Genomic DNA, 27,533 nt, shown 5'->3' with positions numbered 1-27,533 from the left:
ACTTTGGTACAGAATTTATCCAGAGCTGTGACCCTGCACGGGGAACGTATGGGCAGAGGTGCAAAGCCCAGGTCTGCATCCTACACACCTGGGTCCCGGCCTGGCTCTGCAGATTACCAGCTGGGTGACCTCAGGCAGGGAACCTACCCTCTCTGAACTAGAGGATACTCGACTGTAAAATGGAGCAACAAGAGTATAGCCTTTTAGTGCCGTTGTTATGAGGGTTAAAAGATATGATGCAGGGAAAGTGCTTGGGTAATTCTCTTCTTCCCCCATCACACTCTTTCCTATTGGTCATCTAAGGAGAGTAGTACAGTAGCCCTAGGAATGAGAACAGGGTTGTTTATAGAGATTTTTTTTCTGCTAAAGAAACTGAGGCTCAAACCAGCCATTGGTGGCAGAGCCTGGACTCGAGGTTGGTGAGTCCAGCAGCTTCTGCAGTGCTGGGCAGGCGCGGCCATCCGTGGGTGCTCCTGCAAGGGCAGCTCACCAGCCGTGCTGCCCATGTATCCTAGGCAGCCCTGATCCTTTGTGTCTTGTCCATTCAGCCATTTACAGGTGACTACTCTGCGCCCGACAGAGTCTGAACAGGGTGCCCGGTACTGGCATGGGGGCAGCAGTCAGTGGCACTGGGAGGAGGCTCTAGGATGTGTGTCCTTCTGTCTGGATGAGCAGCTGCAGCCTCAGGGCTGAACTCCATCCTGCCAAGCCTCCTCTATCCTTGAAGCTGCCTTGGCCTCTGGTCTCCACCTCTTAAGTCCCTCTCTACCATTTGCCAGTCTGTCTCAGATGTCTTTGAACCTGGAGCCGAGAAATACTCCTGGTCAAAAGGTGAACATTACTGATTAGTTAAATTTTAAGTAAACAAAACTGAGAACAGAAGTTGCCTGGCTGGACCTCTTGTGGGGGGCCTTGTGCATCATCTGGCCTGGTCTACGCTAACTCCCATCCGCATAGATCCAGGGCTTCAGGCTCCCCTTTTCACCTTGTTCGAGCCCCCTTATCCCACTCCAGTTTCCCCCTTGAGTGCTTGGGGTGAGGGAGGTAGAGGGAATTGTTACTGAGAGTCAAAGATTGTTTTATCCAGGCTCCGTGCTAGTCATTCTCCATTCCACCTCCAGAATAAAACTGCTCAAGTTGGGCGTGGTGGCGCACACCTGTAATCCCAGCAGCTTGGGAGGCTGAGGCAGGAGGATTGCAAGTTCGGACTAGCCTCAGCAATTTAGTGAAGCCTTAAGGAACTTAGCGAGACCCTGTCTCAAAATAAAAAATAAAAAGGGCTCTGGATGTGGCTCAGTGGTTAAATACCCCTGGGTTCAATCCCCAGTACCAAAAACCAAAACAACAAACAAACAGACAAACCTCCAAGGCCCGGAGAGGCTAAATCTCAAGATCACAGTCTGCCCCAGGGAGGGAATTGATACCAACCAGATCTGCTGACCTGCCCGGCAGAGCTGTGAGCAGAGATCTGAAGAGTCCAGGATCTATATTGCCTGGGGTGTTCAGAGGAGAAGAGGATGAATGCATTCTGGGTCACAGTAAGTCCAGCTGTGAATCTGCAAGTTCATTTTACACAAGAAACTGTTTCTGATGTTCATGACCAAGTGGCCTGCTCTGTCTTATCCAGCTCAGCCGCCTGCACCATGCCATGGGCCACACTGCTATTTGCCACGCATCACTTTGCTCAGCCCTTTCCTTCAGCTCTGTGTTTTTCAAATCCCAGTGGGTGGAGCCCTTGGGCATCTGCTCCTGCTCCCAGCCCCATGAGATGAGCACGTTTCAAGGCCAACACCCCAACCCATCTCAACATCTGTGCCTCATGCTAAGGCTTCCCTGGGAGCCTGCAGAGTCTGAGAAGACAGGTGGACCCGTCCAACCCCGTCATGTCCAGACAGGATGCAGAAGACAGGGTGGTTGGGAGCCCAGGATTGCACAGCAAATGAGCATCGGTGGGAAAACGGATAACCACAAGTTGGGGAAGGTTTAGACTGTGGGAAAGTGGCCTGTGGACAAGGGAAGACGATGGGACTCGAGGCTTCTGACATCATGGGAAGAGGCTGCCCTTGAATCCTGTGATATTTTTGCTGGATGGTGGAGGGAAGGAGGGGAGCCAGGAGCTGTGGATCGGAGGCCTGGCTGTGCGACCCTGTCCAAGTCGGTCAAGGGGGACAGAAACATTATTAAAACACTTGGTTGCTTTTCAGCTTGTGGGGGGCCTCCAGGACACAGCCAGCCCTTAGAACATTCCAGGAGCCTGGGATTCCTATCCCCATTTTACAGACAGAAATGGGAAGTCTAATTCAGGCCGAAGTTCAGATCCCAAGTGCACTGTGGGGTCACATTTGAACCCAGATTCCAGATGGTGTCCCAGCTTAGTTTCATGCCACCTTCTAGGCAGAGAATCATGGTTCTGTTTGCAAGTATTGACAGAACACCCAGACCTGAATTCATTCAGCAAGCTGTCACTGGGTACCTCTTTGTATGCCTGGGTGGGCCCCTGGATCAAACCCGGCCTGTCCTCCAGGCCTTGGTCAGCAGGGAAACTGAGGGGCATTTGCATGGAACCATTTTGCCCAAAAAGTCAGTGTCCCATCATCTTGGACCTGTTCATCATGCCGTGATGGGATTTTTGCTGTCTTGGAGGGGAGGACACCTTGTGGGTTGAAGAGTGAGACATTTCACCTATTCCAAAATCAGTTACCTGAAACAGGCTCCCTTGCCAGAGGCTAGAATTTGTGGTCAAATTAAAAAGCTGCAAAATGGAACATGTTTTAAAGCCACTGCCCTGGAGAATCCTGCTGTAAATGAGTCCGGAGAGGCCAGGATCATTCAGCCAGCTCAGGTCGCCAAGTCCACCCTTTTTGGAAATGGTCCTGAACTTCACCTCTTTCAGGGTGGAGGAGGAACTGGGTAGGGAAACGGCTTTGGGCAAAGGCGGCCTGCAAGTTGGCATCCAGAAGCACCCACATGAACGGTCCCTCCTGGCATCCTGTCAGTTCTCATGAGTAGATGGGGAAACCAAGGCCCAGAGAGGGGCGTCGTGGCCCAGAATCACCAGTGGGTTGGCAGCAGGCCTGGAATACCTGCCTGATTTCTCCCCACCAGAGGCGTCTTGGACAGATTGCACTCCCTGGGTTCCGTAAGTCCTTTGGGCCTTGGCTCATTCCGATTCCTCTCTCTGGAATGGCTCTCCCAGCTCTGAGCCTCCTGCTCTTCCAGCCTGTGTTGCCCCTTGTTCGACAGCTTCCTGGTGTGGCCAAGTGTTTCAGGGATCACAGGCCCCTCAGCCCTCTCCTGGATGGTAGAGAGCTGAGCCCACTCCCTAGGACCAGGGGCTCTCGCCCATGGCCATCCAGCCTCTCTGCTCCAAGGTGGTGAGCTGTTGCCTGGATGCTGTTCTCCAGAGCCTTGTGCTGTGAAGTCATGACACTGGTGGGATCTTGAAGATTGTCAGGTTCATCGGGGGCTTGAAGCCTTTCTGTAAGAAGGCCTGAATTTAAAAGATGGCCGTGCTCTCAGCTTGTGTGACCTGACTTCACGGTCCTGTTCTCTCACCTGGGAAGCGGAGGGTACAGTTCCATTGTAAGGCTCCAGCGAGGGGCTAGATGGCGTACCACAAATGTCTCTCCCTGTGCTGGACACGGCACATGAGCAAGAGAGGAAAAGAGAGTCGAAAATGGGCAGTGTGCTCCGTCTCCAACCTCCCCAGAGGAGCTGAGAAGGTTGTTGTTGTTACAACCTTCCTGGACTGGCTGGGTGAGGTTGGATGGGTCACTGTCTCTTCTGGCCTCAGTTTCCCTAGCTCTGAAACAGAGTCATGTCTAACACTCAGGTCGCAGTAGGCTATTCCAGAGGGGCTCATGATGCTGTGCCCTTTCCCCTCAAACCCGAGTGCCAGTGCCACTAACCCAGGCTACCGGGGTGCTTCCCTCCTCCTCTAGTTTTCAAAAGTAAAGCTCAGGGGGCTGATATGGAGCAGCTCCTAGAAGCCAGTGTTCTTCCTGTTCTCTGTCCTTGTGGTCAGGTGAGAGCCCCAAGTTCCTCTGTAGCCACCGTGCAGAGGGGAGGCCGAGGCTCCAGGTAGAAAGAACTTGCTGGTGAAGGGGAGGAGCTGGAGAGAGATGGAGGGGAAGACCCACCCTGCTTGGCTGCTCACCCGCTGTGCCGCCTGGGACAAGGCCCTCCACTCCCAACTCCCTGTTTGTGTCTGAAAAATGGGAGTTGTGATGCTTACCCAAAGAGATATTCGGGGGCTGTGCTTCCCAAACTGCCAACTTCCCAGTCGGCAACTCGGGGCTTAGGCTGAGCTGCAGACTCCCATTAAGTGCTCCTCCTGTAGCTAGAATACAGAGGGGTCAACTGTGCCGGTGTCCCCCCACCCGGGTGCTCCAGCAAGAGTGGACCCTGCCTTTTGGGTCTCTGCCTGCAGCTCTCCTACATCTCCTCCTCCTTCTGTTCACCCCTCCCCTTGCTGCCTGGATGCATGCCTGTCCCCCTGCCCATCATATGAAATTCTGAGCCAGGAGTCAGTGAGCCAGGCTAGGCAGTGGCTGGGCACCCAGGACAACCACTGGGGCTCTGATCTCCACCCTGATCCTTAACCAGCTGTGAGACTGTGCAGTACTGAGTCACGTGGCCTCTCTGAGCCTCAGTTTCCTGCCCAGGGAAAGGGGACTGTGTGATGCAAATTGAGATCATGTGCATGGAGCTCTGACCCCGTGCCTGGAACATATGGGGTACTTAAAGACAAGAGCCCTGGTGCATTTTTTCTTTTTAAATAAGTCATCAAACCCAGCTTCTCACAGAGAGAATTCCTGGGAGCTCTGAACTTGAGGGAACAGGAATACTAGCCAAGTTCTGTGAGCTCAATGCTGCTTGATGGAATATGAAAAAAATTAAGGATGAAAAAAACACAACCCTCTGAATTGAATTTAGAATAATATAAGAAAAACAGCTTTTGAATTTAATGTAAATGGAATTGAAACGATTCTCTCATTGGAATGAGAAAGTCAGATAAAATCAACAGTGACTCCGAGAAAGTGTCCAGACCGTGTTTTCGGAGGGGGGCATCCTGGAAACGGCGGACTTCGCGATGGAGCACTAATAGGCTGTGTCTCACGGGCTGGCAGAGGGGTGATCCAGAGCCAGGGCTGTGCACTGGGAGGCTGCAGCGACACACCTCGGCATCCATCCACATCTGTTAACGGGGTGATGGGCCAGATGCTCTCTACACCAAGCCCCAGGATTCTCAGGAGACAAGGAGTGAGTCTGTTGAGTCCTTCCTCTGGAGAGAGCCCTGGGTTCATCTCTGGTCCCCCTTCCCTCTGCCAGCCTTTCAACATGGCTTTATCCATGCCTGCGCTGTGCCAGGTTTGGTGCTGGTAGCGAGGGACGCAGTGTGGAAAGCAGAATGATCTGGCAGCAAGGGAATTCGGTGCCTTAGAGATGGAGAGGCAGGAAAAGGCTCTCTTCAGGATGTCCTCAGAGCTGGGCTTTGATGCGTGGGTCGGAACTTTCCAGGTGCAGACTGTGAGGAAACTCAGTCCAAGGAAAAGGAATGGCAGGTGCTAAAGCTTTGAGATGTGACAGTCTTGGTGGGCATGGGTGTCTTCTTGGGCCTGGAGTGATACACACAAGGGGGCTGGAGACTGGAAGATGATTAGAATTAAGCCTCAAAGGGCCTCAAAGTTCAGCATGAGGACCTTGCACTTTATTCTGCAGGCAATAGAGAGAATCCCAGAAGGGTGCTTAGCAGGAGAGTGGCAAAGTCACAATTAGATTTAGAGTTTTGGTGTGGCAGGTACAAGGGAAGTTGACAGGGTGCAGGTGAGGACACCAAGGCCCCAGGGCTGCAGGAGGGCATCAGTCCAAGTCTGGAACCTTCTCCCCAGCTCCACCAGAGCAGCCAGGGTCAGGCCGTGCCCCTGGACAGAGGGCATGGCTATCAGGAGCACTGGCATCCTCCGGCCAGGCCAGGCCCAGGGTCTGCACACGAGTGGCTCGAGTGGCTCATGAAGCTGAGTCCCCCTTGGGAGACAACTTCTAGCACATTTACCAGAGGGAAGTGGGAGGGCATTTCCCATAATGCGGCTCCGTAAAGTTTGCACAACTGTTCTTTGTTTTCCATTCGTCCCCACAATAAATCTTCCTCCTCTGCCAGGACGGGGCCTCTGCGGTCTGTAAATGATTAGGGCACAGACTCGCACAGCTCCGCCTCCTCGCCCTGCATTCTGCTGACGTGGGTAATGATAAAACAAGGCTGTCACTAAGATTGTGGTCTTGCGAGTGGCTGGGAAGTCAGCCTGCCCTTGCCCCTTCTGAGTAACCACTCCATGCCTCCCTGGGTGGACTTGCTGTGGTGGGACATTAGCCTGCGGGAGCAGGAGGCACTGTGGAGCTGGGCCTTGCCAGGCCTCTTGGGATGCGACAGTGGGACCGCACGTCTCTACAGGGCTGGTATTTTGGGGGTGAGACCAAGAGGTCTCTGCTGGGCCTGGAGCAAGGCCTATAGTGAGTGGCTATAGCAGATCCCAACAGCACAGGGTTTTCAAGCAGAGGGTCACATTTGCACCTCCCCTGGGCAGGGTCCCCTGGATGCAGCGTTTTTGTCTGGGGGGATTTTTTTTTTTTTTTTTTGGTTGTCAATGGACCTCTTTTTTTCTTTTCTTTTTTTTTTTTTTGTAATTTTATTTATTTATATGTGATGCTGAGAATCAAACCCAGGTAAAAAGCGTTCTACCCCTGAACCACAACTCCAGCCTGACATGCAGTGTTTTGATGGATAGTTCCTGTGCTTTGGGAATGTTCAGGGCAGTAACAGGATTCCAGTGACAGGATCCCAGTTTCACAGTGGGGTCACTGAGATCCACAGAATGGAAGCTCCCTGGCTAGGTGTCACATCTGAGACTCCACCTCTTGCCCCATGATCCTCCCACTGCTTACGGTACCCTTCAGACCCCTATTTATCCATAAATCTATGCCTCCTGGTCTGCTGAACCCCAAAGTTTTGGGATTTGTTTATAGGGTTATTTCTGGTCAGGCTTCACTGCCAATGAACATGGCAGTAATCAGAACTCAGGGTTGGCTCCAAGCAGGAAAAGGAGTCTTCTGTGCTCCTAGATAATTCCTTAAGACCCTGCTCTCCTCTCTATTCCCATTGCTCCTCCCCATAGGCCCTGGACAAGGGAAGGTGGCTCATCCAGGCCACCAGTCAGGCTGCCCGGGATTGCAATTTTGTTCCTTGCAGATGTGGAAACTGAGACCCATAGAAAGGATCTGGTTCATGGAATTTCTCAGAGCCAAAGAATCATAGCTCACCATCCTCGCTCCAGCTGGTGTCTTGCTCCGTGGCAGGTTTCCTAGGTCCCATGGTGAGAGCTTACCTTGTCTCGCCTCCCAACTCCAAAGAACACTGGCTCATGTTGCATGCCCGGGGAAAGAAACTTCTAGGCTTCAGCATCTTGTGTGATGCTCCTCCCAATCCCTGCTGCACCTTTTGACTGATAGGCCCTGAGGCCCATAGCAAGAGGTGACCTGCTTGAGGTTACAGCAGGAGAGAGCCGATGGTGTGTTCAGGGCACGTGTCAGAATCACCTTCCCTCCTGGCAGAGTCTGGTTGAGGAAGCTCTGCCTTGCAGGCTCCTGGGAGACTAACCAGCCATGGGTTTCAAGCCTCAAGCCTTGGGTTTCAAACCTCACACCCCCTGAGGTGCTGGAGTAGCACGAATAGCAATGACTGATGGCTGTGCCTGTCAGGCCCAGGGGAAGCCTGGCTTGTACAGAGCGCCACACCACCACACAGAAACCAGCTCCTTGCTTTTCCTCAGGCTCCCACTCCTTCTTTTTTTCATTAACACAGAGCCTCAGGGCCTGTGTGTCTGTGCGTGACAAGGGCTTTGATGAGATGAAGTTCTTAGCCCTCCTGGTCTCGGGATCCTGACTCAGTCCAGTGGGAGACAGCAGAGCAGGAGGCCAGAGCTCAGCTCCTTCCCTGCATCTGCACAGAAATGGCCTGTGGCTCCATGCAAACGCCCTACCCCCCTGGGTCGCCCTTCTCATCTAGCAAATGGAAGGCTTGGCCTCCAGCATCCCCAAGATCCTTTGAACTCAGACATCAGCAGTTCGATTTCCACCTTCTTCACATGGGCCCAGGGGAGGAGGAGGAGTGGGAGATAAGGAGGTAGCAGGTGGGTCCTCCTGAGCCTTCTGACCCAGTTCCTTCCACACTCCTCCCCCATGCTCTCCTGTGGCCATGGTGGCCTCCTGGCCATTCCTCAACTATACTAAGTCTGTTCCCACCTTGGGTTCCATGCACAGCTGTTCCCTTTGCCCAAATGCTGACCCTCAGAGGCCTCTGCTCCAATGTCACCTCCTCCAGAACATCCCTGACCGCCTTTGGAAAGTAGCACCTCTGGCCACTCTCTGTCCCTTATTCTGCCTGATGTCATGCTATGTGTTGTCTCTGTTCACCCCACTCAGCCATAAGTGCCCCAAAGTCTAGATCATTTTGGGTCTTGTTGTGACCTGTGTCTGGTGTTATGATACACGCCATTTGTAATCCACAGACCTTTGCTGAGTGTCACTGAATGTAAAAAGAAGAGTGGCTCAGGGGCAGAAGGGATGGAGGGTGTGGAGAGTTGGGGGCTGGTCTTGTGAAATTAGGTGTTTGCAACATGGGGTCATCTGGGGGACTGTGCGGTGGTGCCCAGGAGGCATTTCTGATTAGGCTGGCTGGGGCCGGCTTCTCAGGAAGCCCCGTGTCTGGTATACAGCAGGTGCTTAGCACTTCCCACCCATCCCTGGCCCCTGTTTTCTTCATCTGTAATATACGGTGCTCTGCCCTGGTCCCCAAGTTCATGGAATGTCAGACCTGGACAAGAGCATAGAAATCTTCACACACTTGGGAAGTGAGACGGGGAGAGGATCTCATCAGCTTCTCACGCTGTACCCACAAGTTGGGAGGGAATTTACCATCAGGTCCGCCAGGTCCTCCGCGCTCATTCATTAGTTCCTGCTGTGGCTGCTGTTTATCATTAATTTGTCTCCACAGATCCTGTTTTGTGACCACAGGCACAGAGATGGGGCAGGAGTCAATTTTACATTAATTGGCAACAAAAGGGCTGATACAGGCAAGAATGCAGTGTGGGAAACAATGTCGCTATCCCAAAGCAGCTACTTTAAAGTGTAGGGAAGGTGGGCAGGAGGCCCTTGTTAGCAGTGTGCTCTTTTGCAGATACCAGATTAAGCCTTGGTGCTTTCTCTGTTAACCTTTTGATGTTGGCATTACTGTCCCATTTTATGGATGAGGAAAACGAGGCTCGCAAGGACCCGGAGATGGGAGTGCACCCCTGGCCTCCCATGGCTCCCGGGTTCTCTCCATGGTGATTTTTTGTAATCGAGCGTGAACTGATTGCCCACTCCCCTTTTCAGTGAGCTCACTCCTGAGGACCCTAAGAGGCATCTTAATTCGTACCTATAATTCCTCAAAAGCAATCACATCTAATTTGGGCTTTTCATGGATCTAGAGTTGAGCCTTCCTTTTAACCTGTTCCAGGGAGGTTTCCCTGAATCAAGAATCAGCACTATGAGCCCCAGGTGTTCTCAGACCTCACTTCCCCATCTCCTAGCCACCCACGTGCATGCACAGGAGGACAGGAGGGAAAGGGTGGGGACTCAGCCCCAGGAGAGGGCTGCTCGCTGGGGCAGAAGACAGTGCAGGGAGGCCTGTGGCTGTGAGAGCTGGAGGAGACTGGAATCCAGGTAAGCCAGCAGCCCTAGCTCCCCAGGAAGACCTGGGCCCTGCCCTCCAGGCTCCTGGAATCCAGGCTCTGCACCTAGCCTGGCCTGATCCCCTGGGCATCATGAATGACCTTGGCTGGGCAACTATCGCCTTGTTCTGGGCTCAGTTTACCTGTCTGTTCAGTGGAAATGATAACCCTGCCCCACCTCCCGGGGGTCGTTCACCTGCCCTTCACCCCATATCGTCTTTGGGAACCACCACTTATCTCCCTGATGGATGAGGACGCCGGGGCTGGAGAGGCCAGGTGCAGGTGGGGTCACACAGCAGGACAGTGGTGAACCCCAGGCAAGCGTTCCCTGCCCTCCCCAGCCTCCCTGAGTTCTGTGGCTGCTTGGTTTGGTGTGGCAGAATTTGTGGGGCCAGCTGCTCTCACTGCTGTCCCCCCACCCGCCTCCATAGGCCCAGCCCCAGTGCTGGGGGAAGACAAGGTGTGGTCCCGCAGGGGAGGGCCAATCCTGGCTCCAGGCCTTAGGAGCAGAGTATCTGCCGCCTGCAGTCAACACCTCTGCAGGGAAGCTGGCAGCTCCAATCCTCTAATTGTCTCCACATTGTGAACCCAGGAAGGTCTGTCCTGACAACTGGTTGGTGAAATCAGCCAGGGGATCCCCCTACCCCCAGCCACAGCCACAGCGGTGGGTTCAGTCTTTCAAGAGCTGTCTGGAGTGGTTACTCAGGGTCCAAATTAGATTCACCTGTCAGGGTTCCACTCCCCGTGGCATGTTCATGATCCTGTTAAGGAAAAGTGGGAGTAAGCCTGGGGCCCAGGTGGCTGGGCAGGTGGGACCAGGTTCTTATCAGGGAGATGGGTAGAGTGAGCAGGGCCTTACGATGACATTGTTGGGCACATTTGCCTTCAGGCCTCTTCCTCCATGAAAAATTTAAAAAGTATGTTTTATGACAGCATTGGTATACAGACAAATATTAGTAGCAAATAGTACATCAATTTCTTTGATCTAAGAATTCTCTTCAAGCTGGGTGTGGTGGTGCTCGCATGTAATCCCAGCAACACAGGAGGTTGAGGCAGGAGGATTGCAAGTTCAAGGCCAGCCTCAGCAACTTAGCAAGGCCCTGAGTAACTTAGTGAGACCCTGTCTCAAAATAAAAATTTTAAAAGGGGGAGGGATGGGAGTGTGGCTCAGTGGTAAAGCACCTGGTACCCTCCCCCCAATTTCTTTCTTTCTTTTTTTTTTTTTTTTTTTTTGCTTTATTCTTGCAATTTTAAATCAAATTTAAAGCCCAGCATTTTCATGAGTTCTCAAAAGCATTGTGGACTCTGGGTCCTGTGCCTCATGGATGTCCCCCTGACAGCAAGGCCTGCAGAGGCAGAAGTAGCACAAGCCATGTCTTGCTTCGTTCCTTCCCTTCTCTGGGTTTCAGTTTCATCCTCTGTGAAAAGAAGTAGGTGGAGGCAATGCCAGAAAACCCTGCTGCGATGTTCTCATCTGTTCCCTTCTTTCTAGATGATTTTGTTCCTTGTGAATGAGTTCTTAATCTTCCATTAAGAATTCATGGGTGTTTTACAATAAAAGGTCTGTGTGCAGTTAACTTGACATAAATTAGAGAAAAGGGTGTAAATTACATGGAAGCTCTAAGCTCATTTAGTTATTATGAGTGAACCCCATTTTATTGGAGCTTCCTGGTAACCAAGGCAAAGAGGGCAACTTGGGGAATTACAGAATTCTTTGTGTTTGGAGAAGGAAGCAGACCATCCAGCTTATATGTTGGGACTGGTTTTGTTTGTTTCCGAGACCTTGATGAGAGTTACATGAGCCAATGGCTGGAGGAAAGTTGTACAAAGGAGAGAATTTATAATTAACGTGATGATATTCTCACCAAACAAACAGGCCCTGTTTTTAACAAATAACTTTGGTAACATTTTTTTGAGAATAGCTGACGGCGAGTAAACTGCGGCAGTGGAAATCCTTGGGTCAGTGTCTTTTTTGGATTCTCAGCCCTTTACAGTGAGAAAACTTAGGCTCAGAGGAGGTAACTTGACCCCAGCCAGCCAGTGGGGTCTGGCTTTAGGCCTCTGGGCAGGCAGCCTCTCTCTGCAGACCTCCAGGCTTAGCCTTAGTCGGGCCAGTGCCCTCCCTTGCTAACGGAACACTTGGCAGAGTGCATCCTTTGAGTTTTAAAGAAGAGGGCGACACCGTGAAACCCAGGATCTGGAGAAGACCTGTCCACCTGGGCCCAGGGATTGGAGGAGCACCACCAAGGAGGCAGAAGAGGGCATCCCAGGAGGAGCTCGGCGTTGGCCGGGTGGAGGTGGATGCCGACGCCTGGCCCACATGGTGGCAGAGGGGAGAGACTCTGCTGCCTGCCAGGTTTCCTAGTTACAGGGAAAGAAAGCAGCTCTGCGGCTGCATCCCACTCGGAATTTATGGGCAGCCCCTGGGAACCATAGACTGTGTCTATGGGGAGAGAACCAAACTGAGATGGGCGGGACCCAGCACCCCAGAGGCCACAAGCAGGGAGCCTGCACCTGCCGCTCCAGGATCAGCAGCCACCCAGACCCAAGGGAGGAGTCCTCACTTCCTTAAACCCCCACCCCACCCCCATGGCCTCACTCCAGGGCCCTCACAGCTGATGCAGGTGTCCCACAGACCAGGCCTGTCTGGCTTCGCAGGCTGCTGGGGGTTGGCCCCTTGTCGTGGGAGGCACTGGAAGCTCCCCGACCATGCACACTTCCCAGTTGAAGGATCAGGATCGAGTCTTTACTGTGGGGACAGCCCAGCCAATCCAACTGGCACATTTGTCAGCTACAGAAATGTTTGGGTTTGAGAGGGAAATCGGGAGGGACAGTGGAAGAAGGTGGGGGTCCTGTGGCATGTAGGGGCCAAGGAGGGGCCCAGGCCAGTGCTCGGCCTCTGGCCTGGATAATTGAGTGACTGGATGCTGGTGTCAGCCTGGCAGCTAGGGAAGGAAGGGGTGACTTGTTTGTGACGGCTGAACAGGGAGTTGTCAGTCAGAGGTCTCCAAGGGGACATGGGATTTGCAAGTCTGGGGCTCACAGGACAGGAGAGGGTGCCGTAGCCTTGAGGTGGTTTAAGTTGAAGGGGGTTAGAGGAGCTGGCCTGAGAGATGGGGTGGACCCTTGAGGGGACCCCAGGGAACATGAGCACTTATTAGGGACAGGGGCTGAAGAAGACGGGAAAGTGAGATATCTAAGAGTTTGGTGGCTGAGGGAGGGTAGTGCAGTGGGGTGGGTGGAATGGGTTGAGGATCAGAGCCATGGACAAAGCATTTGGAGTCGGGAGGGTTCCATGTAAACCAGAGGGAGGCTTGAGCTTGTTGGAATATGGTGGAAGGAGAGCAAGAGGGTTTTTTTGCCCAATTTTTCTTATTGGTACTACAGTTGTACATAATGGTGGGATTTGTTACATATTTGCTCATGCACACAACCTAACAATACAATTGACCAAAATCCCTCCCAGCACTTACCCTCGCCTCCCCTCCCCTCCCCTCCTCCACTCCCTGGTCCTTTTCCTCTAGTCTACTGATCTCCTGAGCAAGGCAGTTTTGAGGTGGCCAGGGGGCACACTGAAGAGAAAATGACTGCGTAATGGCTCCAGGTGGCTTGGGTGTGGGGTACAGGCTGGAGCCGTTTGCCCTGTGTTGGGCCAGGCTCTGTGTGTGCGCGCACGTGAGTGCATGTGCACTTTGGGGCAGGGTGATGGAGGGGTCTGTGTGGGCAGAGCTGGGCTGTGGGTCTGCTCAGTGGAATAGTGCTGGGCGTGTGGCTGAGAACTGTGGGTGCCCGAGCAGGGCAGGGGAGGAGGCAAGGCCAGAGGCCTAGTGGACAGGGAGACAGGAGGTCAGTGGGTAAACTGATGGGAAGAAGAGGCTGGTCCGAGTGACCAACATGGCCACGTGCCAGGAATTTCTGGAGCATTCTGTTTGGATCATCTCAAACTGAGATAGGCATTACTCACTCTCTCTCATAGAGAGGGAAACTGAGACTCAGAGAAGAAACTCACCCAGGGGCACCAGCTAGTGTTGGGGCTCAGCTCCTCACTGCAGCCTGACATCCTAGTAGGATGTGTGAATCTTCCTGGGGTGGGTGGGGGAGGAAGATTTGGGGAAGATTTGTGGGAAGTCACTGGACCAGGAGGAAGCCGGGGCTAGGCCTTCCCCTAGTGGAGTGTGAGGTGCCCAGGGCATGTCTCTAGCAGCAATGGAGGGGCCTCTGTGGGAACAGTGGACCTCTGAAGCAAGGTGACAGGGCACGCCAGGCTTCCCGTGCAGTCAGGGCCGTGGGTGCTAGTGCTGGCTGTTTCCTAGGGGGTACGCCCACATGGGCTGGGTGGTTTGGGCTGCCCACACCTGCTGGGCCCCTGGGGACGCTTGTGCATGTCCTCCAGGCTGGGAGGCAAAGTCCTCCACATGGCCCTGCAGCCACCTGGCTCCGAGCAGCTTCTCAGCTGTGTTTGTTCATTCACTTGTTCATCACCAGACACCTGCTCAGTGTCCTCCTTGCACAGACGGCTGGCCACACAGCAAGGGGTCCTGCCTTGGAGATGCTCAGAGTCTGGACAGGGAGACACGCTTCTGACTGGAGCTACACAATCGTGTGATGAGTCCCCTGGAGGAAAAGGAAAGCAGCCAGAGGAGGGCCCCTGACTCAGCACGGGAGCCTTCCAGAGAGGCTAGATGGGAGCTGTCCAGGAGTAAAGGGTGGAAAGGGTGTCCCAGGAGAGGAAAGGGCATAGGAGAAGGTCAGGAGGTGAGAACCACTGGCCCAGAACACCGAGTTGCTGGAGGGATGTGCGGGTGCTCCGTGGGAGGCCCCCGTGGGTCAGATGGGGGCTCAGGCTGGCCTGTGGGCTGCGAGCCCCAAGGACGGGTAGGAGCAGTAGGACAGTGACATGCATGTGAACGTGGAGGTGCATGTGCCTCCTGGACCTCGGGAGGGGCAGCGTACTCCAGTCACACCAGGGCATTCCCTAAAGTCCGTGCCCAGCTCTTGTTAACTAACAGGCACTAACTTTATTCTGGAAGCTTTTCCAAGAACACAGTTAGTGTCTTTGGTTGCCTTTTCCCAGAGTCTAGTAAGTAACCCCTCTTCTCCAGGTCCATAGACGCTGTCGGACAGCCTGGTACTTGTGAGCAGTTTTCCAAGTTGGCCACAGAATCCTGTGTGTGGGGCCAGGGTGTCCAGTGAGGACCCAGCCGAGATGTCAAACTCAGATGGCTGCCACCTCTGCCTGGAACGATTGTGCCGATTGTCCAGAGGGTCCTTGTGATGTAGCCCCAGCTTTAGGCAGAGGAGCTACCCTCCCTCGGGTAGGCTTGCGGCCAGGCCCTTGCCCAGATTGACCCTTCTCCCCAGGTTTTCACCATATTTATGTCCAGACTGTGTAGCTAGGCCTGGCTCACAGTGCCCCCTGTTAATGGTACAGCTAGAACTTCATGCATGACTTGGAAAGAGGACAAGTGGGGCTGCCTCCTTTATCCATTTGGAGGACCTCACCTGCTACCCCTGTTAGATGGAACAGACTGTGCTGTGTGACTCTGGGCAAGTTACTCTGCCTTTCTGAAGCTTTTGTTTCCTCATCTGTAGAATAGTGTTCAAATGGGTGCTCCCCAAACGGGCCCTCAGAGGAGGACTCATGTGCAAGTGACCTCAGGGGAGGCTATGAGGGACAGTCTTCTACAAGTAGCAGAAATAATGCCTGTCTTCCAGGTTGGGGAGGTGTTCCTTCATCCAACAGTCATGGAGTACAGGGAATATGCCAGGTGATGTGTGAAGGGCTGGGGACAGAGAGCAGAGAGGATCTGAGGGAAAGGCAGGCCTGGTGGGCAGTTGCAGTGGAAGCTGACCAAAGGCCAGGTGACATCAGGGGAATCTGAGGCTTGGCTTGACCAAGGAGGGCCTCTCAGAGTGACATGCCAGGCACTGGGTACCAGTGTAGCAGCAGTGGAGGTCAGAAGCCCAGGGAGTTGGGATGAGTGACACCCGCCCCACATCCAAGCTCTGCTGTCTGGAAGCCTGGGGCAGGCAGTATGGGAGCAGAGGTCACTGTATACACAGGCCAAGTTGGCCCAGGTCATTGCCTTGCAATTTGAGCGGCAGTTTGTAAGGCCCAGACTGCAACAGAAAGTAAGCCCCTCCAGTGCCATGCTTACCGAGTGACCTGGGGAACCTGTGGTCTCCCATGTTAGCCGGAGCTCTCCCAGTGGACATGGTCAGGGTAACCAAGTCAGTTTCTAGGAAAGCACAGAGCCCCTCCCCTGAGGGGCTCTGAGCCTGGTGCCTTGGCTTCTCAGAGCATCTGAGGGCTGTGTTTGCGTGTGTGTGTTTATATCTGTGCACTCATCATTGTGTGTGTGCACCAGTGCATGGGCTCACGTGGCGGGGCCTGCACGTTGGTGTCCATGGGCATGTTGGATGGGTCTCCATAGACCAAGATGGCGGGCGTGTTCCTGTGAGTGCGTTGGTGTGTGACTGTGCCTGTGTGTACAGACAGGTAAGTGTGTCCGTACAGCATTTGTCTGGGTGTGGGCTCTGCAGCCTGAAGAAGGCTCTGCTCCTCCAGGGCAAGGTGGCCGGAGAAGCACCACTGGAAAGGGCGGCTGGTCTAGGGTGCTGAGAGCGGATGCTAATGGAGGGCTGGAGGGGTGCTGCTCTCTGTCCTCCCACTCCCAAAGCCCAGCGGGAGGAAGCTATTGAGGCAAGCTATTGAGGCAGGTTTCAGCTTTGTACTAGGAAGAACTTTCTTTTTTTTTTTTTTTTAAAGAGAGAGTGAGAGAGATAGAGGTAGAGAGAGAGAGAATTTTTTAATATTTATTTTTTAGTATTTGGCGGACACAACATCTTTGTTTGTATGTGGTGCTGAGGATCGAACCCGGGCCGCACGCATGCCAGGCGAGCGCGCTACCGCTTGAGCCACATCCCAGCCCCTAGGAAGAACTTTCTAACAGGCAGGACCTTCCCCAGGGGAAGGGAGGGGCGAGAGTCCCATCCCCCAAGTGTGGCGCAGAGGCTGGCTTGCCCCTTGGCAACTGAGTTCAGCCAACTTCCCTGAAGTCCTTTACTGCAACCAGTCCTTGCATTGGACTCGGCCATTTTAGGTTTAATTCCAACTTTCAGGGATCCTGAACGATGATGATGACCCTTGAGACTGATTCCCCAAAGGGATAATAAGAGCTGGAGTGATGGAGCCCTTTCGTGTCAGGCACGGTGGTCAGTGCACTAACACAGCTGAGCCAGGTGCTGTCTCACAAATGAGAGGCCGAGTGGAGAAGTGACTGGCCTGGGTCCCCACACGCTGGGATTGGAGCCCGCAGCCCTGGCCAGGGGAACTTGGCTTCTAGTCCTCCTCCTTGCCCATCTCCATGGCTAACCTGGGCCTGGAAGAGGCCTGTTTCTGTCCCCAGAGCTTATGTGTCCAGGAGGTGCCTGTGCACCCTGCCTGCTCCCTGGCACCATCTCCTGAGAGCACTCGGCACCAGGCCGGGCTGTTCATCACGGAGTCTGCAGCAGCTATAGAGCCTGCTGAGAGTTTTAATCCATCAGGAATGTAAAGGTCCCTGACTGCGTGGGGGCTCTTGGCCATGGTGCCTTCTGGTGCAGCTGCTTCTCTGACAAGACCAGAAAGAGTTACCCTTCTGCAGTTCACAGTGGCCACAGGTGGAAAAGGCAACTGGTGTCATAGAGGGAGCACTGGGTCAAATGGAAGGGGTGGCCTGGTTCCCTGCCCTGCCACTGACTGTGCCAGTCATTATTAACATAACATTAAAAACAGCAGTTAGTGCTTAATACGTGCCAGATAGCGCGCTAAGTTAGGGTTAGGCTCCAACAGCCGGGAGGGAGGCATCTCTGTCCCCTTTACAGATGAAGAAATGGAAGCTTAGAGGAGGGAAGAGACTTGCCAAGGTCGCACACAAGGGTGGGGAGACTCCAGGATGTGAAGTAGCACAGTTGGGCCTCGCAGCCCTGACTCGTGTTAAGTTTTTTTATTATATCATATTTGATAGATTCAGAAGAATGCATGCAAATATGTGTAAGTAACAAAGCGTGACAAAATGAACATCCGTGGATTCCTGGAATCTCTCTCCATTTTCTGTTTAGCATTCTCTGCTTTTCTTAACATACATACCCTTACATATCCTTAAACAATGTATTGTTTAGTTTTGCTTCATTTAAAGTTTTATAAAAATAGTATATACTGTATGTGGTCCCTGCAGGTTTTTCTTCAATTTATGTTTTAAAGATTTTGTCTATATTGTGTATAGCTATAAGTTTATTTTCACTACTGTGTAATATTATATTGTGTGGATAATTCAAATTTTAATCACTCTCTTGTTGATGGACATTTGGGGAGTCTCCATTTTCTGCTAGTACAGACTATGCTGCTGTGAACATTGCTGTTCATGTCTCTTTGTGAATCTGTGGACCAGCTTCACTAGCATGTGTGCCTAGAAATGAAATCACTTGGTTAAGGAGTGTAACAGTGCCAAGCTGTTTGCACTCCCACCTACGGTATGTAGGAGTTCTTTGTTCCACATTCTCAAAAGCATTGTGTGTGTGAAATGGCATCTTGTGGTCCTAATTTTCACTTACGTGATTACTAATAAGGTTGAACGGCTTTTCCTAGTTTGTAGGCCATACATTCAAAAGACCGTTACATCCTTTGCCCAATTTTTTTAAATCAATTGTTGTCTTTTTCTTATTGAATCATCAGAATTCTTGATATTTTTTTCTGTCAGTTTGTGGCTTACATTTTCACTTTCTTGATGGTATTTTTCCTGAATAGAAGATCTAGTTGGGAAGAACTGACATCTTGACAATAGAGTCTTTCTATCCATGAACATGGAATATCTCTTTACTTATTTTGTTCATTGATTTCTTTCATCAGAGTTTTGTAGTTTTCGTTACATAATTCTTCTACATACAGGTGCTCCTCAATTTATGATGGGGTTATGTTCTGATAATCCCATGGTAAAGTTGAGAAATCACAAGTTGAGCCATCTTAAGTCAGGGACTGTCTGTATTTTGCTAGACTTAGTATTTCATTTTTAGGGAGCACTTATGTAAATGATATTGTGTTTTTAATTTCAAATTCTTTTTGTTTGCTGCTAGTATATAAGAGAGTGATTGACTTCTGTGTGTTAACTTTGTATCCTGCAATGTTACCTGTAATTGCTCCTTTGTTCCAGTAGTTTGTTGATCCTTTCGGATTTTCTATGTATACCTTCCTGTCATCTGTGAACAGTTTTATTTCCTCCTTTCCAATCTGTATTTTCTTTTTTTATTGTATTAGTTAAGATTTCTAGTACAATGTTAAAAGGTAGTGGTAGAGGAGACATCCTTGTCTTCCTCCTTATTCCTAATTTGCTAAGAATTTTAGATTTTATATGAGCCAGGCAAGCGAGCTACAACCCCAACTCCCTTTTCTAATTTTTTAAATGGCTCTCCTAGCACATTAATTTTCAGCCTTTTCTTTTTTCTCTGGTATAATCACTTACAGAATGAATTTTCCTTTTAGTTCTCCTTTTACCACATCTCAGAACTATTGATACATAGTGTTGGCATTATTATTCAGTTTTTGACCATATTTATTGAGGCTAAGTATGATATATATATACATATATATACACACACACATATGTATGATAAATATATGCATTTTAACTAATATATTATATATAGAGAGAAGGAGAGATAGTTTACTTCGATTTGAAATGTGGTGGGTAAAATTTTTGGACTTCTTTCATGTTAAATATTAAATTATTTTTGGGATTCACACAACTTGTTTATGTGTTATCTTTCTATACATCACTCAATCCCAAGATTTTTACATCTTCCTTCATGAGTGATATTTGCTTATATTTCTCATACTTTCCTCATTTGATTTTGATTATCAGGGTTTTATTGGTCTTATAAACCAAAAAATAAATTGAAGAGCATTCTTTTTTCTATTTCTTGAAGAATTTGTGTGTGATTGGAATGATATGTTCTTTGAACATTTGGTAAAATTTGCCTATAAAACTGTCTGATGATATCCTTATGGGAAGATTTTAAACTACTGTTCTAATTACTTTAATTGGCATGGAGCTATTAAAGCTTTCTGTTTCTTCTAAACTTAGCCTCTACCCCACAGGAATTTGTCCATTTCCTATACATTTTCAAATTTATTACCATAAATTAGTTGTAGTGTTCTTTTATTATTTTAAAAATCTCCTCTGGGTCTGTAACTGTTTTCCTTTTTATTCCTAATATTACTCTTTTGTGTGTGTGTGCCTTATGTCTTTTTTTCTCATTCATTTTGCTAGAAGTTTATCTCCTGTAGTCTTTTCAAGAACAGATTCCTGACTTTGTTGGTTCTCTCTGTTGTACCACATGAATTTCTGATTTTATCTTTGTTATCTCCTTCCTTCTACATTATTAGTTTATTTTGTTGTCCCTTTTCTAATTTTTAAAAATATTTTTAGTTGTAGGTGGACACAATACCTTGATTTTATTTGTTTATTTTTATGTGGTGCAAATGTTGGAACCCAGGGCCTCACATGTGCCAGGCAAGCGAGCTACAACCCCAGCTCCTTTTTCTAATTTTTTAAATGGCTCTCCTAGCACATTAATTTTTAGCCTTTCTTTTTTCTCTGGTATAATCACTTGCAGAATGATTTCTTTTTAATCTCAGAACTGTTGATACATAGTGTTGGCATTATTATTCAGTTTTTGACCAGTATTATAAGCATCCTTTATGATGCTCTGATGGATGAAGTGAGTCTATAATTTTCTAAATGTTGGGTCATTTCCCCCCTTTTCCTTTTCAATTTAATTTTGCTGTAGTTAGAGAAAATTATATGATATGAGCCTGTAGACTTAGCATATGGCATTTTTTGGGTAAATATTCCATATGTGCTGGAGAAGAATGTTCATACTCTATTTTTATAAAAAAATGTTTTTAGTTGTAGATGGACACAATGCCTTTATTTTTATTTATTTTTATGTGGTGCTGAGCATCGAACCCAGTGCAAGGCAAGCACTCCACCACTGAGTACAACCTCAGTCCCTCATACTCTATTTTTGTTCAATAAATCAAAAGTCTTGGGTCATCCAAAGTTCAAAAATTAATAGTTTTATTATTTTTTTCTTTGTTCAACTTGTTTATAATTGAGAGAAAATATTGAGATCTCTCACCAAAGTGGTAGGCTTTGAATTTCTAGCCACATCATTAGGTTTCATTGCAACACCATTAGGTTCCTAGAAATGTAAAAGTTTTACTGTTAGATAAGAAGCCTATCTCTTGTCATTTTTAGCTTTAATTCTACTTGATCTAATATGAATATGGTTATACCAGCTTTGTTTTGAGTAGTATTTGCATGTTATCTCTTTTCCTATTATTTAACTCTCAACTTTTGCATGGTCTTATGTTTTGGCTGTGTTTATTGTAATTAGCAAATGGGGGTTTGGTTTGCTCTGTTTTGTTTCTTTAGTTCACTCTGACATCTCTCAATTAGAGTTCAGACTATTTTTGGTTACTGTGGTTACTCATGTATTTGGACTTGCTTCTGGGTTCTTAAATTTTGCTTTCTATTTTTGTTTTTCTTTGCTTCCTTTTCTTGTGTTTGTTGCTGTCTGGGTTGTTTTATTTTTGCTTTTTGGATTGATTAAGAAGTAGTGGTGATGGTGATGGTTTTTCACTTACTGCCCCCTACCCCAAGTGGTTTGGAAAGTTATGCCCTCTAATTTTTTTCCCTTGATGATCACCTTTGAATTTTGATCAGACAGTCTTGACCTGAGAGTGGAAGGTGAATGTATTAATCCTCTCTTCAGCAACACAGAGAGTCCTAATTTCAGTCAAAAATTCAGAAAAAAAATTAAATAAAAAAATCATTTTAGCTTTTATTTTATTTTAGCTATCTGTAATCCCTTCAACCAAGCTTACCTGCTATGGCTGTATGATATTCCAATTCTGGCTTTCTTTCACTTTTTCAGTCCCACATATTAAAGAGCATTATCATTTTATAAAACAACATATGTTGAGCTCTACCTACAGATTTGCAAACTTGTCTGTGTGTCATTGGTTCTTATGCATTTTGTACCTTTTCTGGGAGAATTTTCCTACTTTCTGGAGCTCATCCTTTGGGAATTCCTTGAGTATTTAAATCTTTCCACCTGGAAAGATAGTTTTCAGGAGACTCCCTTCTGGGTTACATTTATTTTATCTCAGCACTTTGAAAATATTTGTCCAGCATAGTGCAGTGGAGTACACTTGAAAATCCCCGCCTGTAATCAGGAGGCTAAGGCAGGAGTGTCACAAGCTTGAGGCTAGCCTTAGCAACTTAGCAAGACCCAGTCTCAAAATAAAAAGGACTGGAGATGTAGTTCAGTGGAAGAGCACTCCTGGGTTCAATTCCCAGTTTCACCCAAGAAAAAGAAACAAAAAATTATTCTATTGCATCTGGCAAAAAAATTATTCCATTGCAACTCTTTGGTTGTAAAAAGTCTAATTGTCATTTTCTTATGGGTCCTCTTTGTTTTCTTTGTATTGACTTTAAGAGCTGCTACTTTGGTCCTCTGAGCTTCCACCACTGTGGGTGGGAGTGGATTTTGATCATCATTGTCAGCTCTGGAGCTTCTCAGCCAGTGTCTCCTTGGCTCTTGCTCCCTCACCCCACCAGGTGCTATTCTTCCTGTTAGAGGCTTTGAGTGAAGAGTCCTGGGCCTCCTTATTCTGGATTCCAGGTCTCTTATTTTCTAGCTGCTTGTCCCTCTGATCTGGACACTAAAATTTCTTCAGTTCTTTCTTCTAGTTCAGCTGTGTCTAATCTGCTCTTTGACTAATTTCAGTCAAAAATTCAGAAAAAGAAATTTAAGTTAAAAAATTATTTTAGCTTTTCCATTTTTAATTTCTAGAAATTCTATTTGGTCCTTTTCAGATCTGGCTGATGGTTTTCTGTAATCTCTTGTTAACTTGCTCATTTCTTGCGATTGTCCTTTCCTTCTTTAAACATTTCACGCATCTTCATGCACATGCAGTCTCCTAGTTGTAACATTTGAAATCTTTGGAGGCAGCTAACTTTGTGCCCATTTCTCTCAGTCTCTCTCATCTGCTTACCCTCTCTGGTGCTTAGTGATCTTCCAGGTTGAGATCTTTGTCTCTGGACACACTGGAGACCTGGGCTGAGCATGCTGTCCCCCTAAGAGATTGCATTTGTCCCTCTATATCCATGGGGGAGCAGTCCCAAGACCCCCCAAATTATTGAAATCTGTGGATGCTCAAGTTCCTATATAAAATGATGCATATTTGTATATAACCTACACACAAAAAGTCAGATGCATTTTTTTCCTCAGTTGAATCTATAGAAGCAGAACTCATGAATATGGAAGGTCATCTATAGTAGCACTTGCTTCTGCCCGAAGCCAGGGAGAACTCGGCACCAATTTTTCCCCAGAGCCTGCAGGTGCCTAAGCTCAGTGTGAAGGTCCAGCCCTCCCACTCGCCTGGAGTCCAGCCCTGCCCACATCTGCCCTCTGGGGAGCCCGGTCCTCACAGCCTAGTTGAGCTCATGAGCTTTTGGGTTCATTTCACCCCAGCCTGAGATTTTCCTTGCCTCCTGTCACCCAAACAACACAACAGTGTTGCATGCAAAGTCTGGTCATCTTGCAGCAGAATGGGCCAGAAACAAAACATCAGACTCCCTCATCTACAAAATGGGCACCAATAACATACCCTGGAAATCGTTGTAAGAATCATAGAAAATAGTAGATGGCAAAGCACTGTGGGAGTGTTATTTTAAGAATAACTATCATGGGTCGATCTTTTATGGTGCTTGCTGAGTGCTTTCCATGCGTTATTGCATTTAATTCTCCAACAGATCTGGGTCTGTCACCACCTCCACTTTACAGTGAAGACACAAAGGTTTCCAGTGGTTAAGGTTCATCTTCATCACCAGTGTTATTACAGGAAGAAGTGAGGAGGAGGAAGTGAGTTTCTCTGGCTCCTAGGATGTCCATGGGTGCCTGCTTGTCGTCGATGGGGCAGTGTGGTGCAGTGCCAGCTGAGACTAGGGGGAAGGTAAGGGTGGTGGCCCTCACAGGTTCATGCTGGGGGATCTTGAGCCAGCTCAGCTTGGGTCTGGGGTGCTGGCTGCAAGCATCCCAGTCTGCTGGTCTCTTAAGAGTGGACGAGTGACCTGGGGGTGCTGAAGTGTGTTTCTGTACATCTCGAGTCCCCATGAGGTGTGGCCTCTGCTATCTCACTGAAGACTTGAAGACTTGCCCTCCTCCGATGCCCCCAGGTTCCCATTGGTTTCCCATTTGCCTCTGAGCTCCATAAAGGCAGGCACCGACTCTGACCTTTCTCCTTGGCCCTTTGTCACCTGGCAAGGGTGTGCTCACTACTGGTGTTCAGCAGGTAATGATTAAAGGAGTAAGTGATAGACTCCACCGTGTGGCTCAGGAAGATTCTCCGTGTGGCTCAGGAAGACTCTCCGTGTGTAGCACCTTCATCAGATGGGGCTGCCCGGCCTCTGTTCGTCTCCAGCAAGTCCCATCTTCCCCACATCACACTCTGGCATCTCTGCCAATTCAGATGCACCACCATCTTGCCCTTTGAACCACACTGGGCTCACCCTTCCTGGTGGACAGATTTCTGATTGGGCCAAGATGGTCTTGATAACCCCACCTATCCCCAGGTCCTATCTTTATGTGTGACATAGCAAAAGACTTTGAAATGAGACAGCCCTGGGTTCAAACTGGCTTCACCACTTTCTGGCTGTGTGGATAAATGGTATAACCTCTGTAAGCCTCAGTTTTCCTACGTTGGCAATGGGGGTGGTGAGGCCCTCCTCCCCAGGTGTGGAGAGGCGCAGTAGGACCTGGTGAGGGGGAGTTCTGGATTCTTACCCCTTTTCTGGACCTGTCCTGTTTGCTAGCATGTTCCTTCCAATCAGAGCACCCACAGGCCTGGCTCCCTTGGCCTTACACCTTAGGACGTCACTCTTTGGGGGACTGCTGGGCCCACTGACACCTTTGGCCTCTGCCAAACCCAGCGTGTCCTGAGCCTCCCAAGTGCACCACCCGCCCAGGCTCATTGCTCTCTGCCTGGCTAGGAGGCAGCTGCCAGCGAACTGTTTACCTTGGGAGCATGGCCTCCTCTCCGGCAGTGTTTCCAGTCATGGAGCGAGGGCAGATTTATAGACTGGGTTACACAGAAATTATTTAAGGCCCTGGTCAGCCAACAATAATGTAAAGACATACAGCGCCTGTTTGGAAAAAAGCTTGCAGCAAGGTGCCCACACTTCTGTCTGATTTACAGTGTAGGCTGAGGATCCAATTAGCAATCACAGCGGTCTTTTAGCTGCAACCCAGCACCTTCCAGGATTATGCAGACTTTCCAGGTCTGGGGCTATGATGAAATTATAGCTGGAGGCTTGTAAAGTCATGCACCACTTATAAATGCAAGCACAGTCTTAACTGCCCTATGCTCAGTTTACCTGCAAGGTCCAAGGCCCCCTTGGCCTGGCTGCTTATTAAAGCATCCCTAAGAGATTACTACAAAGAGGGATCTGGTTTCCATTCTGGTTCCCCCCACTTACTGTGTGATCTTGTGCAACTCATCTAGCTTCTCTGAGCCTACTTTCCTCATCTGGGACTTGAGACAGAGTGGGACTTGGGAAGAGTGGTAATCACTGAGCTTGTGGGGACCAAACAAACCAGGTGGTGGCAGTAAAGAACCCATCACAGTATCTGGTGTACAATAGATGCTTGGGAGTGAAGTGGATGGTAGAGATCCTGAAAGAAACATTCTGTAGACTCCACCACCATGGAATACTTCTGAGGAGTCCACTGAGAAGGTCATTGTCTGGGCCTTCTTAAAGCACCTACTATACTATGTGCACTGCCACCCTGTGCCTAGAACTGTGCTAGACACATCCCTCAGTAAATATTTATGGAAGACTGGTGGGGCCAGTTATGCTGATGTGCCCTTAGGCCAACCGAACAAGCTCAGATCCTGCCTCAAGTCCGACCTGTGCCCAACCTGACCTCCCTACTGCAGCTTCTGCCCACCCTGGAAGGCAGAAAAGGCCAACATAGGTGTTAGAGGGAGACAGGTGTACCCTCAGTGTGTAGACCCAATTTCCCCCCTCAGAACTGGCGAGTAGGGGTGAGCCCAGCCCTGAGGCTGCGTGCAGGGTTAGGTGCTGAGAGGGCTCCCATCACCTGGCAGGTGCACACTTGGCAACTCTGGCTCCTTCTCAGTGCCAGGACAGAGCGAGGCGGACACAGCACTAGGACTGGGCAGAGCTGACTGTCCTTTATCTGGCTTTGCTGGTGAGCTGTGAGCTTCCCTGGGTTCTGGTTGGATTCTCTTCTAGCATCTGTGACAAGGAGGTGGGCTCTGCCTGTAGCCAGTTCCCACCTGGAAATTCTTGATGTTGCTGTACACATGGTTTGTTGCTGGGACTGAGGCTATGGGAATCTAGAGGGGCCTCTAGTCCTGTCTGGGAGGCCTGGGGGGCTTCACAGAGGAGGAAGCACCTAGGTTGGACCATGAAGGATGAGGAGGTATTAGCCAAAGTAGGAGCAAGGCCCTTCCAGAAGAGGGACTTTGTGGGCAAAGGTAGGTAAGCATGTGTACATATGTATTTAAGTATGTGGATCTGTGTCTGAGTGTGTGAGAGCATGGACATAGGTGAAAGGTGTGTGTGTGAGCTTGTGAATATGAGTATAAGAGCCCACAGATGAGCACGTGTGTGACAGAGCAGTGCTCTGACGTGCACGGCAGGGTGGCCAGCTGCAGGAGCTGGGACAAGTTGATCTGGCTTGTAGTGGGAAGATGCACAAAAGGAGGGTCTCTCAGGACTCAGGACGAGGCCCTTGCTCACATTAAAGGCTGGACCTTGAGACCAAGGGGGCCACACTCATGGTGGCAGAATGGACAGGAAGTCCAGGCCAGCAGCTGGACCCCAAGGAGCCCACTGACCATTATCCCAGGCTGAAGAGGCATGGCAGGATCAGGGCAGGGGAGGGATTTGCAGAAGGACAGTCGCCAGGACTGAATGGTCAAGAGGGAGGAGAGAGGTGACTGTGAGACTTGGAGCTCTTCTAACTCAGAGGCCAAAATTTCAGGATTAAACAAATGGCAAGGGGGGTTTTGGCCTGTGTGCTCTGGGCCTGAGGTTCTCTCTTTGGTCCACCCCACAGCAACAGGCCCCAGTGCCTGTCCACTGTGATCCAGGTTGGGCTCTAAGGAGAGTGGGCACCATTGAGAAAGTACAGTCCCTGAAGTCTAAACAGGGTTTACTGTGAGGTACTCTTTCTAAGAAGCCCAGGTTCTACAAAATGTTCTAGGCCCTTCTAGCTCTGGTTTGGTTCTTACCTGTGCTATTGCAAACCTCATCAGTTTGTGTCCCTCCTGGTTTCGGTTTCCAAGGCAACACACGAGTCCAGGACTGCTGCTGTCTTCCAGTTGTCTTAGCCTTTGGGCTATGGGGTGCTGTGGCCTTTTTTACAGGCCTGGCCAGGGCTGCAACTTGGGTGGTAGCATGATAAGTACTGTCCATGTCTGGCAGGTTCTGTGTAGCCCAGGTCAGCTCTAAGCAGCATAGACCAAGGGTGTCCCACATATGCACACACATGGCCCTGCATCTAGCGGGGCACTGGGTTCAGCCTGAGGGAAGGTGGGTACTCACTCGCTCACTCATTCTCCTTTGGGCACCACAACTCAAGCAGGATGCCCTCCTTGACCTTGCCCGAGACCATTTGGCTTGCCAGGCAGCC

General features: G+C 49.7%; 1 protein-coding gene across 3 annotated transcripts in view; it reads left to right on the top strand.

The window, feature by feature from the left end:
* Glis1 (GLIS family zinc finger 1) overlaps positions 1–27,533 on the top strand; it is a 195,086-nt gene that overhangs the window by 120,978 nt on the left and 46,575 nt on the right. The window lies entirely within an intron of this gene.

This window comes from Marmota flaviventris, chromosome 10 (genome assembly GCF_047511675.1).
Source record: "Marmota flaviventris isolate mMarFla1 chromosome 10, mMarFla1.hap1, whole genome shotgun sequence".
In the NCBI taxonomy this organism is placed as follows: domain Eukaryota; kingdom Metazoa; phylum Chordata; class Mammalia; order Rodentia; family Sciuridae; genus Marmota; species Marmota flaviventris.
The sequence above is the reverse complement of the archived record's forward strand: the minus strand, read 5'-3'. Positions and strand labels throughout refer to the sequence as shown.